This window comes from Mirounga angustirostris, unplaced genomic scaffold (genome assembly GCF_029215605.1).
Source record: "Mirounga angustirostris isolate CCGP_5_RB_7025 unplaced genomic scaffold, mMirAng1.0.hap1 SCAF_9, whole genome shotgun sequence".
In the NCBI taxonomy this organism is placed as follows: Eukaryota; Metazoa; Chordata; class Mammalia; order Carnivora; family Phocidae; genus Mirounga; species Mirounga angustirostris.
The window spans coordinates 74,440,160-74,456,603 of NW_026991717.1; the positions used below are offsets into that span (position 1 = coordinate 74,440,160).

At 42.6% G+C, this 16,444-nt stretch overlaps 1 protein-coding gene, 1 long non-coding RNA gene and 1 pseudogene across 3 annotated transcripts in view; 2 read left to right on the forward strand and 1 right to left on the reverse strand.

The window, feature by feature from the left end:
• Positions 1-1,767, reverse strand: part of STXBP6 (syntaxin binding protein 6) — a 252,077-nt gene extending 250,310 nt beyond the window's left edge. Inside the window, exons 1-2 of one of the 2 annotated variants that reach the window (XM_045900637.3) lie at positions 1,457-1,572; positions 913-1,072 (exon numbers count right to left, since the gene is read on the reverse strand). The gene's annotated coding sequence lies outside the window, so the exon portion shown is untranslated. Of the gene's footprint in view, positions 1-912; positions 1,073-1,456 lie in introns of both variants that reach the window. The other variant, XM_045900638.3, reaches the window with a different exon arrangement.
• Positions 1,768-1,945: 178 nt separating this feature from the next.
• Positions 1,946-16,444, forward strand: part of LOC135361603 (uncharacterized) — an 89,488-nt gene continuing 74,989 nt past the window's right edge. Inside the window, exons 1-2 of the long non-coding RNA XR_010405132.1 lie at positions 1,946-2,009; positions 3,742-3,813. This is a non-coding gene — a long non-coding RNA (uncharacterized LOC135361603). The remainder of the gene's footprint in view (positions 2,010-3,741; positions 3,814-16,444) is intronic.
• LOC123862159 (histone deacetylase 8-like) lies at positions 5,125-6,897 on the forward strand (annotated as a pseudogene).

Genomic DNA, 16,444 nt, shown 5'->3' on the forward strand with positions numbered 1-16,444 from the left:
CCCAAAGCAGATTAACCCCAAGGAAAAAGCAAAATAGAAACATACAGCAGAAATGGTGAGCCCCTAAAGCATGGCACTGGAGCAGTGTGTAGGTGCCCCTTTAAGAACTTAACACACAAACCCAACAGCCAAGGTGTTCAGCCAAAAAAGAAAAAAAAAAGGAGAGAAAGAGAGGCATATTTCTAGCCTGCATAATCATTTCTGGACCAATTCCCACTAGCAGCCTCTGAGGCGAACAGCGGCTCACTGCCTGGCTGAAGCTCCTCCACCACCACTAGCCGCCTCCCCCCCTCCCCCCCGCAGGGTTATGACAGCGCAGCTCTGACTTGTGTGCAGGCAAAACCCCAAAACTCAAAACAAGAAGTGAAAAAAGTGGAGCTAGAAGAAACCAGCAGCGTCCTCCACACCCCGGCAATCTGCACAATGCCAGTTCCAGGGTCCTGGGGTAGCCTGCAACGCGATGTTAGGAGCCCGAGGGGTGAGGCGGACATTCTGGTGGACCCACTGGCCCTATTCTTTCCCACCCAGTGTCTGAGGAAGAATAATAAAAGAGAGGATTCGTTATGAAGTCCTGGGGCCAGAGCCCAAGGTAGATACAATCCAGGCACCCTCTCCTAAGGAGCAGAATGTCAACTCAAACTCTCCACCTGGTCCTTCCCTTCAAGTCCTGTCCTCTGCGAAGAACAGGATGGGGTTGGCGGGGTGCTGTAAACCTGAGGAAAGGCTGGAGGAGAAACTGTACCATTCGCCTACCCCAGACATGTTGCCCCATGTGCGTGGGGCTCGATTCCGACCCGCGCTACTCGCGCTAACTCGAAACCCCGCGCCCTTGACCACGTCGGAGGTTGGGGAGGGGGCAGCGCCCAGCTACACGCCCTGAAGGTAGGGAGCCGTGCCGCCCGGACAGCCTACCTCAGTTTTGGCAGGAATGATTTTCCTAGAAGACGCCACGGAAGCGAAGATCTGGTGATTCGCGGATTTCAGCCAGGGGTGAGGAACTCAGCCCAGGGGCGCAGCGACCCACTCGGCTCCTCCACACTGGGACCTCGGGGCGGCACCCTCGGGACTCATCCTACCGCGGGGACAGTGCGGAAAGAAGGGCTCCATCCTCAACTTTCTCGGAGGAAACTGCTCCGCTCCGCGGCTTGCCCAACCCTTCCCGCACACCGGGTCCCAGGTCTGGGGAGAACCAGGGACCGAGTCCCTCACTGCGCGCACAAAGCAGCTGCGCCTGGGCGCGCAGCCCCCTCTCCCGCCGCCCGCCAACTTGAACGCGTATCTCTGGGCGCCTGCCTACTCCTCTGGCCCCGCAACGGGATCGCTGCCCCGGCCACCCGCATCGGACCGAGCGCGGGGCGCCCTGACCGCCGCGGCTGCTGCAGCCGCATCTCCCCCCACCCCCAACCCCGGCCTGGCCTCTGCCTCGCCCGCCCGGCGCCCCACGCCCCGGCCCTACCGTGCAGCCCGGCTGGTGCCCGGGCAGTGCCAGTGCGCGGCACGCGTCCCAGCCGGCGAGGCTCCTCCCCGGGGGCTGTCCCGCGCGGGGCTCCGAGCTCCGGACAAGGCTCGGCCCGCCCGGGCGCTGGCTCGCCGCCGCTCGCGGCTCCCGCGCCGACTCCCGCTGCCGCGCGCCCAGAGGGAGGGGTCGGGGGGGGGGAAACTCCCGGCAACTCCAACTCCGGGCGCTGGAGCTCCAGCTGCAGCCGCGCGCCCGCCCGCCGCCGAGTGCGAGCGCCTGCGAAGCAAACCTGCCCCCGCGGCCGCCTCTGAGCATGCCCAGTGCTGCCGGGGGCGAGCCCGAGCGCCCTGGCCCGGGGCAGAGAGCTGCGGCTGGGAGCCGGGGACCCGCCCCGGGCTCCGGACCGCGGGACGTGGGGCGGGGGAGGGAGGGACGGGCCAGTGCCTGGGAGGGGGCCCTGGAGCCAAGCACCGTGGGGGTGGGGGGGGGGAATCGTGTGCGGAGGGCAATGCAAGTTTCACGGGTCGTGAGAAGTTTGTGGGCTGGAAAGGTAAGCTGCTCCTGTGAGTCTCTCTGCAAGACTGTTTGAAAGGACAAGGAAGTATTTATTCTAACAGAGAACGAGTGGATCAAGCACATGGGTTTTATCCAGTGCACTCAAGCCTGGGGTTGCTAACCCAAAGCGCTAACGGGGCCTGGCAGGTAATGCAAATAAGTGAGCCAGCTAGGACGCGGAGCGGTGGAGAGGGCTCTAAAGGCACACTGTTCTAAACGCCCAGTGCTGTCATGGAAGAATTCAGGCCTACCTTTGCTAGATTTTCTGATTTTTCAAGGAATGACAGAAAGTTCGTTTTTTTTTTTTTTCTCATGGAAAACATCCTGATTTTTACATCTTGATAACAAGTACAGGTTTTTAACAACACTGGAGCAAACAAAATATACCTGGGTTCCTTCTCTGCTCGGCCCCACAGAGAGCTAATTTGAGGATTGTGATTTCTGCATTTTTTAAGCAAAGAGGTGCTGAGTGCCCACTGTGGTTTAGGAAGGCACTGGAAAGGATCCAAGATGATTCAGATGGCCATCAAAGTCCTACCAGTTACTAAGGGAAATGGATTTTCCAGACAGAAGAGGGCTAGGGATAGGTGCTGGGGCATTCGAGAATAGAAATTACTGGTGTGGAAAGGGGTAATGAGAACTAACTTTTGGGAAACATCATTAATAAAAGTATCCAAGGGGGAAGTCACTGCAGGATCAGTTAACAGTGCCCTGCAGAGGCATTTTGGAGTCTGAAGAAAAAGGAAAAACCTACTGGACCCTGTCTTTATTTTAAATTTTGATATTTTTCATCATGCACTTTTTGCATTAATTTTTAAAATATTGCATCAAAATATTTATAATGGTTTCTGAGTTCCTTGACATCCCCTTAAGTTTTGTGGCACACCTCACCCTAGCCTGTGCCCTGCTGGGGTACTATGTGGTAGTACACCTGCTTAGAGTGTAAGGGGCAAGAAATAGCATACTGAAATGGGAAAGGGGGTTGGAGCAATGGATGGAGGCTGGGGCAGAGCACTTGACTGCCAATTTTTGGAGCCTGAACTTCATTCAGTTGCTAGCAAAGATGCTGGGGGAAGAGAGTGACATAATCCGGACCCAGCTCTAGGAAGATGGGCTGCTACAGACCCCAGAAGGTGGTTTGGAGGGGAAGAATGGGAGAAATGGGGATACCTAGGGCACCTTCACCGTTGCGGTCTTATGAAAATCAGACGCATTTCCCTAACAAAGTCACATGTACTCTGCTTGTAATTGGAGAGGCGTGTGGTGGGGCTTTCTGAGTGCCTACAGGTGGGACTCCCAGGTCCTGGTCTAAACCTGGGTTTCCATGGGCAAGAGGCTCCACCTCGAAGCTGCCTTTTCCTCATATGTGAAATTGTCTGACGATTCTCATAGCGGTTTTGTGAGGATTCAGACAAATAGGTCTGCCTAAGGGCTTTGAAAACTGAGAGTTTAAGCAAATATAAAGCATTGTTCTTACCTACATATCTATATGAAATAGAATGTAAACAAAGAAGTTCTACGGCTTTACAAAAGTTGTCTTAAGCAGGAAGCTTCTTTGATTTAACAAGCCCTTTTACTGTGTGCGGGATTCTGTTGACAAATCTTTGGAATCAGCTTTTGGGTAATTGGACAATTTTGTGAATTAAGATATCTCTGTACTTGTTCCTACTGCCAGTCACTCAAAATGACTCCCAGCCTCTGCACGGCTCCCTCTGTCTCACCTGCAGGTCATCAGTCCAGTCTTTGCCTCAGTGAGACACCTGGGACTTACCCCGTGCCCTGGATCACTGTCACAGCAGGTGAGTTCCTTGGTTGCTACATTCATGGAGAACAAACCACCACTTGTCTATGGGAAGCATTTTATGCATGCAGAACTCTCAAAGAAAAAGAATGCTTGGGTGTTTACACAAGAAGCCTTCCAGAAGTTATGGAAAGGAGGAAGTACCTAGCCCTGGACCTATCACATAATAGGTAGTTACAAATATTTGCAGAATATATAGCAATTTATATCATCCAAATCTCTGTTTACCTCCCACAGACCCTAAGAATTCTTTCTTTCTTTTTTTTTTTTAAGATTTTATTTATTTATTTGAGAGAGAGAGAGAGAAGGAGAGACAGTGAGAGAGTACAAGTGGGGAGGAGAGGGAGAAGTAGGCTTCCCGCTGAGCAGGGAGCCCGATTCGGGGCTCAATCCCAGGGTCCTGGGATCATGACCTGAGCCAAAGGCAGACGCTTAACTGACTGAGCCACTCAGACACCCCTCTAAGAATTTTTTCTAAAAAATCACAATAATGATAAAATTGTGAAGAACAAGAACAGGATATAAACGTTTCTAAAGGATATAAACAGGATATAAACATGTTCTTTTCCAAGTAAAATGCTTTGTCTACTTAAATTTTAATTGTGTTTGTTTTTTAAATAATTTTTATTATTGGTAGTAAATAATACATATTAAAAAGAAGCTCAGTCCAAAAGTCTCAGTAAAGAGAAAGTTTCCCTTTCTAAGAAGCATTGTTACCAGTTTTTTGCATCTGGTTACAGAAATATCCCACACACGAGAGCAAGAATAGTTAGGGTTTTTTTTTCTCTTGATGTCTAATCGTGAAACCGTAAAACTGAAGAATGCCTTATAGGTCATCTAAGTGCCAAATTACAGACTTTTAAATTACAATTATATTCTGGAATAGAAAAGGGAATCATTAAAGCAGTTTTCTCTTGTGGCACAAGTATACTCGTGGTCATAAGGACACCAGATCACATGGCAAAACCCTGCTTCTGAGCATTAAGTGGTACAAGAAAAAAAACTGCGTTCCCCTAGAGTTCTCCTGAAACCTATAATGCCTAGTGTCAACCTCAACCTAAAACACCCACAGATTTAGATGCCCTAGGTTGCCTGGGGCTGTAAAAGGAAGGGCTGTCTACATAACAAATGGAATGAACTGATATGGACAAAGACAGCTTGATCTAGGAAATTGTGCATTGTAACTATTTTTAACAGCCCATCACTTTTAGCATCATCAATCAATGTCTTCAAGACTAGTAAAGTCTGTATTTTTTTTTTTAATTCTACACAATGTAGCTAACAGCTTTTCAGTTTCTTTGTTCTGATGATGTGTTTTCAGGTAAGAAATTCAAGAAGTCTCAACTCTTAGGTTGATCCATGTGACACTGCCATTTTTCTTGGCCTGGAATATTGGCAGTATTATTTTGCTATTCCTAATGGTTACCCTGGCAATAACAGAATCACCCCCAGGCTAGGGCTATGTCTGTGGCTGTTGCATGTATGTATCAATTGGGAGTGAAACCTGTCACTTCTAGTGACATGATATGGTGGGATCTGGGAGACCCACAGCATTGAAATGGGCTTTGGGTGCTTATGCTAGGGACCCTATTCTGTTATGCACACAATTTGTATTGGTGTATGGTTTTACTCGTTCAGGATTCTAGCTGGTTTATAATTGAAGTCCTCCTTTTTTGACTGAGTTGCCATGGTACACATTCTGTCCCTAATTTACTAATCAATATATATTAGCCATGTGTTTCCAATCAGATTGTTAGTTCCTTGAGTGCAGGGAATGAGTCTTAAAAATCTTCAATTTCCCTCATCCAATGCCTAACTCAGAAGCCCATCAACAAACAGTTACCAGCTGTCTCCATTCAGGTGCATCATCGGGGACAGGAGACAAATAGCTGACCTCTAAAAAGAAAGAATCTGCTATTCTGAACACCTGTATAAGGATAAAATTGCATCTGTGATAATTTTCACAATCAAAGGTATGGGCTATTAAAAGTATATAATGGAAATAGTGAGGAGAGGAACAGGAACCAGAGCCGGGGTTGAGTCTGAAAAAAGCTGAATCCAGACCGTGGCTCCAGAACAGATTGAATTGGAAAACGGAGGACCCAGTGGACAGTGGGCAGTCGCTGCCCCGTTGACATCTACAGTCCCAAGTATGCCAGCATGTCCCTGGCCCGAGGGTACATTCTTTGATTGATGCATATGCACTGCATAAGCAAATGAGACTACATAAGCCCAAAGTAGCCTCCGTGGAGGAGATGACCACCTTCCACGCTGATGCCTATCTGCAGCATCTCCAGAAGCTCAGCCAGGAAGGAGATGACGATCATCCAGACTCTGTAGAATATGGGCTAGGTTATGACTGCCCAGCCACGGAAGGGATATTTGTGCAGCAGCTGTAGGAGGGGCTACAATGACAGCTGCCCAATGCCTGATTGATGAAATGTGCAAAGTAGCAATTAATTGATCCAGAGGGTGGCATCATGCAAGGAACATCTTCACCAGGAGTAGATTCCAGCTCAAGAAACCACTTTCTTTGCTCATCCAGAGGAAGCAACTCCTCATCCATTAAAGTTTGATCATGAGATTGTAGCAATTCAGTCACATCTTCAGGCTCCACTTCTAATTCTAGTTCTCTTGCTATTTCCCCAAACCTTCAGTTTGTAAGAAAACACATTACTTGTGGAGCACAGTAAAGTAAAGCACAATAAAAAAGAAAAAGAAATAGTGGACAAAGGAAAGGAAGACTTTCTTGAAGAAATAATGCCCAAACTGAGGTCTGCAGGAGAAATATGAAGTAATTAGTAAGGAAAAAAAAAAGCAAAGAGAATTTCAAGCAGAATTTAAAAACAGCATGTGCAAAGGCACAGCAGTGGGAGGGAAGGTGAACGTTTGGGAGGGATCTTAGAGGTCTTTAAGTTTAACCAGTCACTAACCCCATGGACTTTAGATGTAACTTAACATCTAATAAGAACATCTGCCATGAGGAAGCAAACTGTCCTCAGCAAGAAACATAAAACAATCTGATGTTCAGCAGCATGCCATGGTAGAAAGGGCAAGGGCTTGGTTTTAGACAGATTTGGGTTTGAACCTGTTTCATCTCCTCCTTGCTATATAACCTTGGGCAAAGTCTACAACTTCTCTAGATACCAGATTTCTTGTCTCATATTACCATCTATGTATGGTATTCATTGGAGGATTAAAAGGGCACACATGTGTAATGTACATGGCACAGTACCTGACCCACAGCAAGTGCTGAATAAATACTGCTTTCATCTCCTGACCACGCATCTTGGTAACTGCAAGAAAAATGGGCGGGGGAAACCCAGAATGTGTTTTGAGTTTCCAGTCTGAGCTGTTTCTTAGAAGCACGGCCTCTGCTACAAGCAATCATATTTTATCTCCCCAGATGCAGTATAGCATTCCTGTTTTCACAAAAAACAATTTAACATACATAGAAAATGCTTTAAAATTGGTTTACCTTCTCTTGTCCAGATATCCTAGTGTGTTTTCACCTATTACTATATTTCCAAAGAAAAGGCAGGGGGGAGGGGATAGATTAATACTTTAAAGATTTCAGCATTTGTATTTATGAACTTAGGACTCGATTTAGTAAGACATTATACAGATAAATCTAAACAGTGACTAGTTCTGAATTTCTATCACAAATAGCCAAGTATGACTCTTCTTCTCTTTTCTCTTGACTTGCATGAATTAAAAGTCTTGAAGAGTAGTATTCAGCAGAAAAATATATATATATACACTAAGATGGTGTGTATATACACACACAATCCTGCAGCAGGAACTCCCCCTTAACTCAAACTTGGGTTTGTTGTATTAAGTTCGGAGTCTGTTAGACTGAACCATCCTAATGACTCCTTCCTTTATTTCAGCAATGTTTTCGAAAGACCTGTTTTTGGTTTAAAGTGACTGTCTCCGCCAAGATCCAGCAAAGCGGCTAGGCTTTGAGCTAACAGAGAGTCCTTTATTCTGCCAGAACACAAGCAAGTCAGTGACCACATGGAGCTGCTCTCTCTCCCCCAGCTTCTGTGCTGCTAGTTTAGAGGAGAGAATGATGCAATCCATTCATATCTGAGCTGGAGGGGGCTCCTCTGTGACACACAGCAGCTCCTTCTCTTCTGTATGTTCTGGTCCCATCGCCCTCCCAAGATAGCCACAGGGAAAGAAGCTCCTGCTACTCTGTCCCCAGAAGCTCTTTAGGCCCAAAGGACCTGCTCAGCTCCAGGCGGCCCTATGAAGTCAGCTGCTGCTGCCTCATTGTAGGAACGTGGGCCCAGAACTTTAGCTGCATTTCCCAGGGCGCTTGCGTGGCGCAGTCCGTTGGGCGTCAGACTCTTGGTTTCTGTGCAGGCCCTGATCTCAGGGTCATGAGATTGAGCCCCAGTGTGGGGTCTGCTTGAGATTCTCTCTCCCTCTCCCTCTGCCCCTCCTGCTGTCGCTCGCTCTCTATCTAAAATAAATAAATAAATCTTAAACAAACAAGCACGACCGCCCTTCTCAGACCAGCAGCTTCAGCATTACTTGGGAGCTTACAAGAAATGCAGATTCCTGCTCACCCCAGACCTGGCGAATCAGAATCTGCCTTTTAACAAGACTGCCAGGTAATTCGTTCGTACATTAAAGTTTCAGATGCACCGTCCGGGGCCACCCAGCCAAGAAAGACGGGGAAAAAACAAAAAGCACTTTAAAGGTGAAATGCATTTCCTTTGGCCCAGATGCCCTTTCTTCCTCCAATCGCCAGGCCTCATCTCTGTGTACCTAAATCCTACCCTGTCTTTCTTTGTTGAGCTGTCTGCAATGCCTCCTCTGGAAATCTTCATCAACTGCCAGAGGCATCTTTGAACTCGCTAACCTGTGTCTTACTGCAGTCTGTTTACACCATGCAAGTATCTTTGCACAGGTCTAATCCATCCTGTTCGAGGCTTGAGACTTGCCCGAATCTTCTTTATATCCTCTAGAGTGTCTAGCATGGTGGGCCCTGGGGGGAAATGCCTATTTATTTATTGAAACAAGGGAAGGGAGAGAAGAAAGAAACAGCTACGTTCATGAAGTAATTGCCTCTGAAAAATTGAGTGCAGCCCCAGGGATGGGCTTGAGCCTGCTTGAAACAGGAACCCGGGAACCATGTTACGTTCATCTTTAAAGAGCCCCAATACACCGGACACGGAAATGTCCCAGTTGTCCAGAAGCTAACTGGACCAGATCAGATTCAGACCCACCCCATCACAGCACTCCTCATTTAGACCTGGTCCAAAACAGACCTCTTTCTAGAATAAAATCACAATTCTGTTTGCTAGAGCCTTGATCCCTGGCTTTAAGGATGCTGTGGGCTCTGAACGGACTACCTCTTTGCCCACTTTCTGTCCTATGTCTATTCCCACTTGATAATATATTCATTTTTTTCTAAAGAAAAAAGGTATTTTTGAAAATCCTTTTTCAGATTCTTTTTTTTTTTTTTTAGAAATCTTACTGAAAAATATTTCATGTTTCTAATTCAAGTTTTCATAATTCATCCTTGGATAAAGGCAATGAGTTTCTAGTTGCAAGTTACAAGTTCAAAGAACAAGTCATTTTATTACTTAATTGATAGCTGAGTCAATTAAAAGCCTTGACTCTAGATGAGATTTATGATGTCATATTCAGAATAAATATGTCTTCCTGAGAAACATCCTGGTGTCATTATAATTTTACCACACATAAAATATAACAAGAAATGTTCCTAGGACTTATAAGAAATTAGACTTTACTAGTGTCAATACTGTTGTGACTCATAAAATGAGTATATGATCCTCATGGGGAGACTTTGTTGTAGGACTGGAGTTCATATAGAGTAGGTATGTTTTCTTTGATAAGCATTAAAAACTATGACTACATTATTCAAAATCAGTCATTTTGGGGGTACTGTCATGTGTTATAATGTTTTCCAAGAAAAATTGATGATCCTGTGGGGGGGAATATTCAGAAACTATAGCCCTATGGTTTCCACCTCTGTGAATTTCTTTTAAGGAAACAGCTCTATCATAGCAACATTAATTGTAATAGCAAAAATGGGTAATATTTCTCAGCAAACAGGAAATGGTTTGGTCATATTTATTAATATGGTCATATTTAATAATCTGGTCATAATTTAATAATTTATTTGGTCCTATTTAATTAATTAATCACATGAATCTGGTCATGCTTAATAATAATTTAGTCATATTTGATGAAATATTGTGTACCTTTTATAAACAATAAATGGGATAACTACCTGGAGACTGTTTATGAAACCAACTTCATTTTTAAAAAATTTAATCCATGAAATTGTGTAAGTTTTATTGAAACTAATCATATGCCCAGCACTATTCTAGACACTGGTGATGCAGAAGTTTGAAAATGACAAATATGATTCCTGACATAGTGACCTCAGAGTCTGATGCAGGAACAAGATATTAAACAAATTTATATATAGTTAGAAACTGTGATTCATAACATGAAGTAAGAGGTTAGTATATAATAAGGGAACCTAAGCTGGTTTGGGGTAAAGGATATTTGTCAAGGAAACTCTGGGGAAGTAAAGGACGAACCAGAGTTAGTGAGGGAAGTCTGGGGGAGAGTGTTCTAGGTGGAAACAGCAGGAACAGAGGAGCAGAAACCCAGATGTGGGGAGAGGGTTTGATACCATCACTGAAGTGGAAGAAGGACCAGAGTGATTGGAGCATAATTCGTGAGAGGCGAATGGTGTGCCCTGAGGAATAGGTTCATGCAATGCCTTCAGGATTTATTTTATTAATCCCATTGTAGTTCCTCAAGTGGAGGGGTGTCAGGGACGTGCTTATATTTTAAGATCACTTTGCACTATGTGGGGAATGGGTGGAAATAAATCAAGAGTAGAGGAAAGGAAAACACTTTGGAGACCATTGTAACAGTCTGGGTGAGAGAGATGAAAGTGGCTTAGATAAGAGTTACAACTGGGAAGATGAGGAAAAGGTGACAGATTAAACTATGTGCTGGAGGTGAGAAAAATGAAGTTTACTAACAGATTGGGAGTAAGGATGGAAACTAACTACAGTCCTTATTTGCTTCCTTAAACCGCTGGGTAAATGGCGATGTCACTTGCATATTTCATATAGTTGAAAATTTAGGAAAGAAAACTAACAAATCCATTTTGGACATGAGATTGAGATCTTGTCAGAGAACCAAGTGGAATAGTCAAATAGATAGTGTACAGGTTTGGAAAAATAGATCAGAAAATAGATCTGGTTGGAAATTAGATATTTGGGAGCCATTGGTGTTCAGATGATATTTGATGCTGGTGTATAGAAGGAGCGTAGAATGTCAAGGGGGGAAAAGCCCATTTTCACTCCCAAGGAGCTACAGCATTAAGAGATCTTGAGGAGGAAGAGCTATCACAGGTGACTTCCAGGCTGGAGATTTGTTGGGTAATTCTGGAACAAAGAAAATAGTATTTTAAGAAGGAAGGTGTGATCAACTGTGTTGAATACTGCTGAGAGGTCAGGCAAGATGGTGTGCCCCAATGGGTAAGAAATAGTTGTCTTATTCAGGTGGCAGTCTTAGAAGTATATCACTTTTGATGGACTCTGAAAAACAAACTGAGGGTTCTAGAGGGGAGGGGGGTGGGAGGATGCGTTAGCCTGGTGATGGGTATTGAATGCAGAAAATATAAGCAATTTTTCTGATTCTAAATTCTAATATGAATTACCTAAAACCACTGCAGTGTTCTAAAAGACTATATAAACTGCAAAAATAATGAAGGTGGATAGGTGGATAGGTGGATGGATGGATGGATGGATGGATGGATGGATGGATGGATGGAGAATTGATCGCAAATAATAGCATTATTGCAGCTCTGCAATTACTTACACAAAACCACCTTATTTAAGAATGTTTGTACTGGAAAGTTCTCCTGCTAAAAATATTTTAAAATAAAATGGCTTTTTAATTTTGAATGACATTTATTTTATTTTCAAATTCAATGTATTTTTATATAAGTTCTATTTTATAAAGATACGTACACATTCTGCATGGAGCACTGGGTGTTGTGCACAAACAATGAATCATGGAACACTATATCAAAAACTAATGATGTAATGTATGGTGATTAACATAGCAATAAAAAATTTTAAAAAAGAAGTATATCACTTTTTATAATGGTTAAGCTTTATTTAATAATGAAAACCTAGTTAACATCGGATTATTTTTGTTGACTTAATTACAGCGGGATAGTTCATATGATGTATTTACCCCATTTTGATCCCCAAACTCTTTGTTAATCATTTTTTTTTTTGCATCTCTCTATTTATTGTCAACTTAAATATTAACCAGATAACTCTCTTATCTCCAGGCTAGGATTAAACCTTCAAGAGTTTTAAAACCTGGCTAGCCCTCCCCACTAACAGCACAGCTGCTAAGTGCACAAAGTCCCTGCCTTATAAACACCACATTGAATGTATGGTTTGCTTCATATGAGTTTTTGCATGACCTATATAACAAATTATCTATTTCTTCCCTTAAGTTTATTTATAGAATTTTGCCCACAGTGTCCCTTTCCTAAAAACTTAAACAAAAAAACCCCAAACTACCTTACTCAGGCAAATGCTGGTCTTAATTTGGCAGATATACACTGAGGCAAAGATGACAGGAAGTATCTGAACAAGATAGTCCTTTTTTTTCCTTTTATATTCCGATATTATATTCAGGAACTAAAGAAAGGAAGTGAGATGGTTTGGACAGGAGCTAATATCTTTCCAGTTTGGGGCCCACAGGGGTAGGATGGGGACAAACCGCCACCTTCCACTTAAATACCTTGACAATTCATTTTCTTCACAGTGACTCAGAGCATCATCACCCTGTGGTGCTCTTGTATAGGAAAAGAGAAAGAGGAAGGAGCCTCCAAAAGGACTGGTCTCAGCAAAATTGGCAGGACTCTATTCACTTCCCCCAGCTTTCCACCTCAAGGCTTTAATTACACTGTTAGATAGTAGTCTCACCTCAAGCACAAATTCTCCTTGGCAAGAATTCAAATTCATGCAGATTACCTTCTATAATCCTCTACAATTCTGTTATGCTTACCAGAACTAGTCCAAGGTCCCTTCCATGCTGCATGTCTCATGAGACAGGATAGGTCTCTATGTTACTCACTTGTATTCTGACTTTTCTGCCTCCTCTTATCTGTATCATCGGGCATATTCAGATAGGTCTCAAGAAAATATGTCATCCTTTCTATTTGTGTTATGGATGACACAACATAACCTACGCAGCACTGGGGATTAAAGGGGCATATGGGACTGTTGGAGAACTCTGGTGGCTAGATGGGAGAGAGTAAGTGAGGGTATGTTTAAGGGTTTTATAATGGCAGGCGCCATGGTGCCCGAGATGAGAGCTCTTAGGGAAGGATGATTGCATTTTTCTAGTGATGTCCTTGACTCTTAATTTTTGCCCAAAGAGACTTAAATACAGCATGTGTAACTTGCATTTCTCCTTTTATCTACTAGAGGAACCTCCCAGATCAAAGAGGAAAAGCACACTTTTCTATGACTTGCTTCTCTTTTGTCGTAAACCAGCTTCTGTTTTTGGAGAATGTTCCAACTGATTTTGGTTGTTTTGGAGATAGACTTGCTCTAAAGTTGTCCAATAAAGTGGACAGATATTTTTCATCCTGTAGAATACTATACTATAATTTTGCTTGATTTTCATGCTCCAGTGATCTGCCGTGAGAAGAGCATGCCCCAGGTAGCTGCTGCTACTTTATCCCGAATCCCAAAACAAGCACCAATGGATGAGACCCGAACCCAATCCAAAGCCTAGAGCCAAGTCCAGCCATCTTGCTTTCTGAGGCATAACCTCCCAGCCAAACTAGCCTTGATCTGCTGAGCCATAGTCACTTGCAGATCCATGAGCATTTAATGTGTGTTCTTGTAGCAATCAACTTTTAGGCTAGTTTGTTATGCAGCAGTATTGTGGCAATAGCTGACTAATACATATACTTAGAGGAATTATGGCATAAACATAAGCACAGAAAAGCTACTTATCTAGCTTAATCATCTTCCAGTCTAAGCCTTGAAAGGGACAGCATCAAAATCACTTAGCCATGTCATTTAGTTTGAAATAAATTGGGCTCACTGTATGTATCTTTATAAAATAGAACTTATATAAAAATACATTGAATTTGAAAATAAAATAAAGGTCATTCAAAATTAAAAAGCCATTTTATTTTAAAATATTTTTAGCAGGAGAACTTTCCAGTACAAACATTCTTAAATAAGGTGGTTTTGTGTGAGTAATAGCAGAGCTGCAATAATGCTATTATTTGCGATCAATTCTCCATCCATCCATCCATCCATCCATCCACCTATCCACCTATCCACCTATCCACCTTCATTATTTTTGCAGTTTATATAGTCTTTTAGAACACTGCAGTGGGGGCGCCTGGGTGGCTCAGTCGGTTGGGCGACTGCCTTCGGCTCAGGTCATGATCCTGGAGTCCCGGGATCGAGTCCCGCATCGGGCTCCCTGCTCAGCGGGGAGTCTGCTTCTCCCTCTGACCCTCCTCCCTCTCGTGCTCTCTGTCTCTCATTCTCTCTCGCAAATAAATAAATAAAATCTTAAAAAAAAAAAAGAAGAACACTGCAGTGGTTTTAGGTAATTCATATTAGAATTTAGAATCAGAAAAATTGCTTATATTTTCTGCATTCAAATTATGTAAGAAATCCATGATCATTGTAGCAAAATTCAAAAGTTCATATAAACAAACAGGATAAAAAAAAACCCCTACATAAATGCACCACCTAGAGATAACATTTGTTAAAATTGCATTGTTTATTTTTACAAAACTTCTTTCCTATGTGTCTGTGTGTATTTTTATATATATTTAATTACAATGGATTCATACTGTGCATACTGTTCTGTAAACTGCTTTTATCACTATTATGTTGTAACTTCTCTCCATGAAGATAATATAGAGCTACATAATCATTTGTAATGACTGGCTAGTATTTAATAAAATATACGCTCTATAACTTGTTAACTAGTCCCCTATCTTTGGATGTTTATTTTGTTTGCAGGTTAGTTTTCTTTTAAAATATCCATTATAAATAACACTTGCATGAACATTCTTGTTCATATATTTTTCCCACTTTTCAAATTATTTCCCTAGGATCAATTCCAAGAAGGGATATTGCTAACACAAAGGACATGTACATGTTTAAGACCCTTGTCAAGGAAAGTCCCAGAAAGGCAGTACCCATTTACATTGCCTCTAGCTAAAAGACTTTTGCTATATCTTCCAGTCAACACTCAGTGCTGCTTTTTGAAAGATGTTTCTCCCTCATCTGTTTTCTTTTATGTATCTACTATTTACTCTATTTCTACTTTGGGTAATTTGAGAAATTCCTTCTTTCCATTTTTTCCCTGTGACATGTAAAGAAATAAAACATGACTTAAGAAATGTCCTGAATGCATAAGTAAAAATAATCATGACAGCAAAGTAGTCTTCTTTTACAGAAAAGAAAATACTCTAATTATGGCCTCAAGATTCTTTGGAATAATAGCTAACTAAATCATAACCTTTACAATTTCATGATATTAAATAGGGCTTGTTGGAAATGAGTCATTTTGTACACACTGGGACTTTTATGGTGAGTTTAATGTCACTGAATTTAATTAACTTAAATTGTCATTTGCACATCATTATGCTGTGGAAAACCCTCCTCAGTCAGTGAACTCTTAGCACTGAACAAAAAAAATGCACGGTTCCTCTCAGAAGTTATAAGATCTATGTGACTAATTTATTAGGTGAAGAAACTAAGGCATATAGCAGTGGATTCTCCAGCAGCAGGAGTACAAAAATATCATAAAATTATAAAGGTAAGCCTGCTACCATGGAAGAAGAGAAAAATTGAGATAAAGGAACATTTTCATGGGCCAAACTCAGTCTATTGTAACCACTAATAGATGAGATTACAAACTAATGCCAGAATTTTCAGTGGGATTGTTGCTTGGAAGTGACAACTGGCATGGACCTCACCTGTGCATCCTCCAACTCCCAGAAATCACACAAACACATCAAAAAGAAATCCTTTAAAATGGTTTAAGAAGGCAAAATAAAAACATGATAGTATTTTGAATATTATAAAAAAAGCTATTGCAGTGAAGAATATATGGAAAACCTAATATCTCTTAAAGACCAACTCCTAAGGGTGCCTGGGTGGCTCAGTCGGTTAAGCGTCTGCCTTCAGCTCAGGTCATGATCTCAGGGGCCTGAAATTAAGCCCCATGTCCAGTTCCCTGCTCAGTGGGGAGTCTGCTCCCTCTCCCTCTGCCCCCCTCCCCACTCCTGCTCTCTCTCCCTCTCAAATAAATAAATAAAAATCTTAAAAATGAAAAAAGACCAACTCCAAAGATGTCTTTTTGTCATCTTAAACATTCCTATGTATTTTGGAGGGAGTTAGGAAGTTCTCATCGCAAAATCAGACTTTGAAAGACCTTCTTCCAAAATACTTTCATACAACTAATTTCTGGTATGTTTTTCTAGCACATTGTTTTGTTTTAACATTAACATAGAACATTATATTTCAAATTGCTTGTTTGACAAAATCATTAACATTATTCTA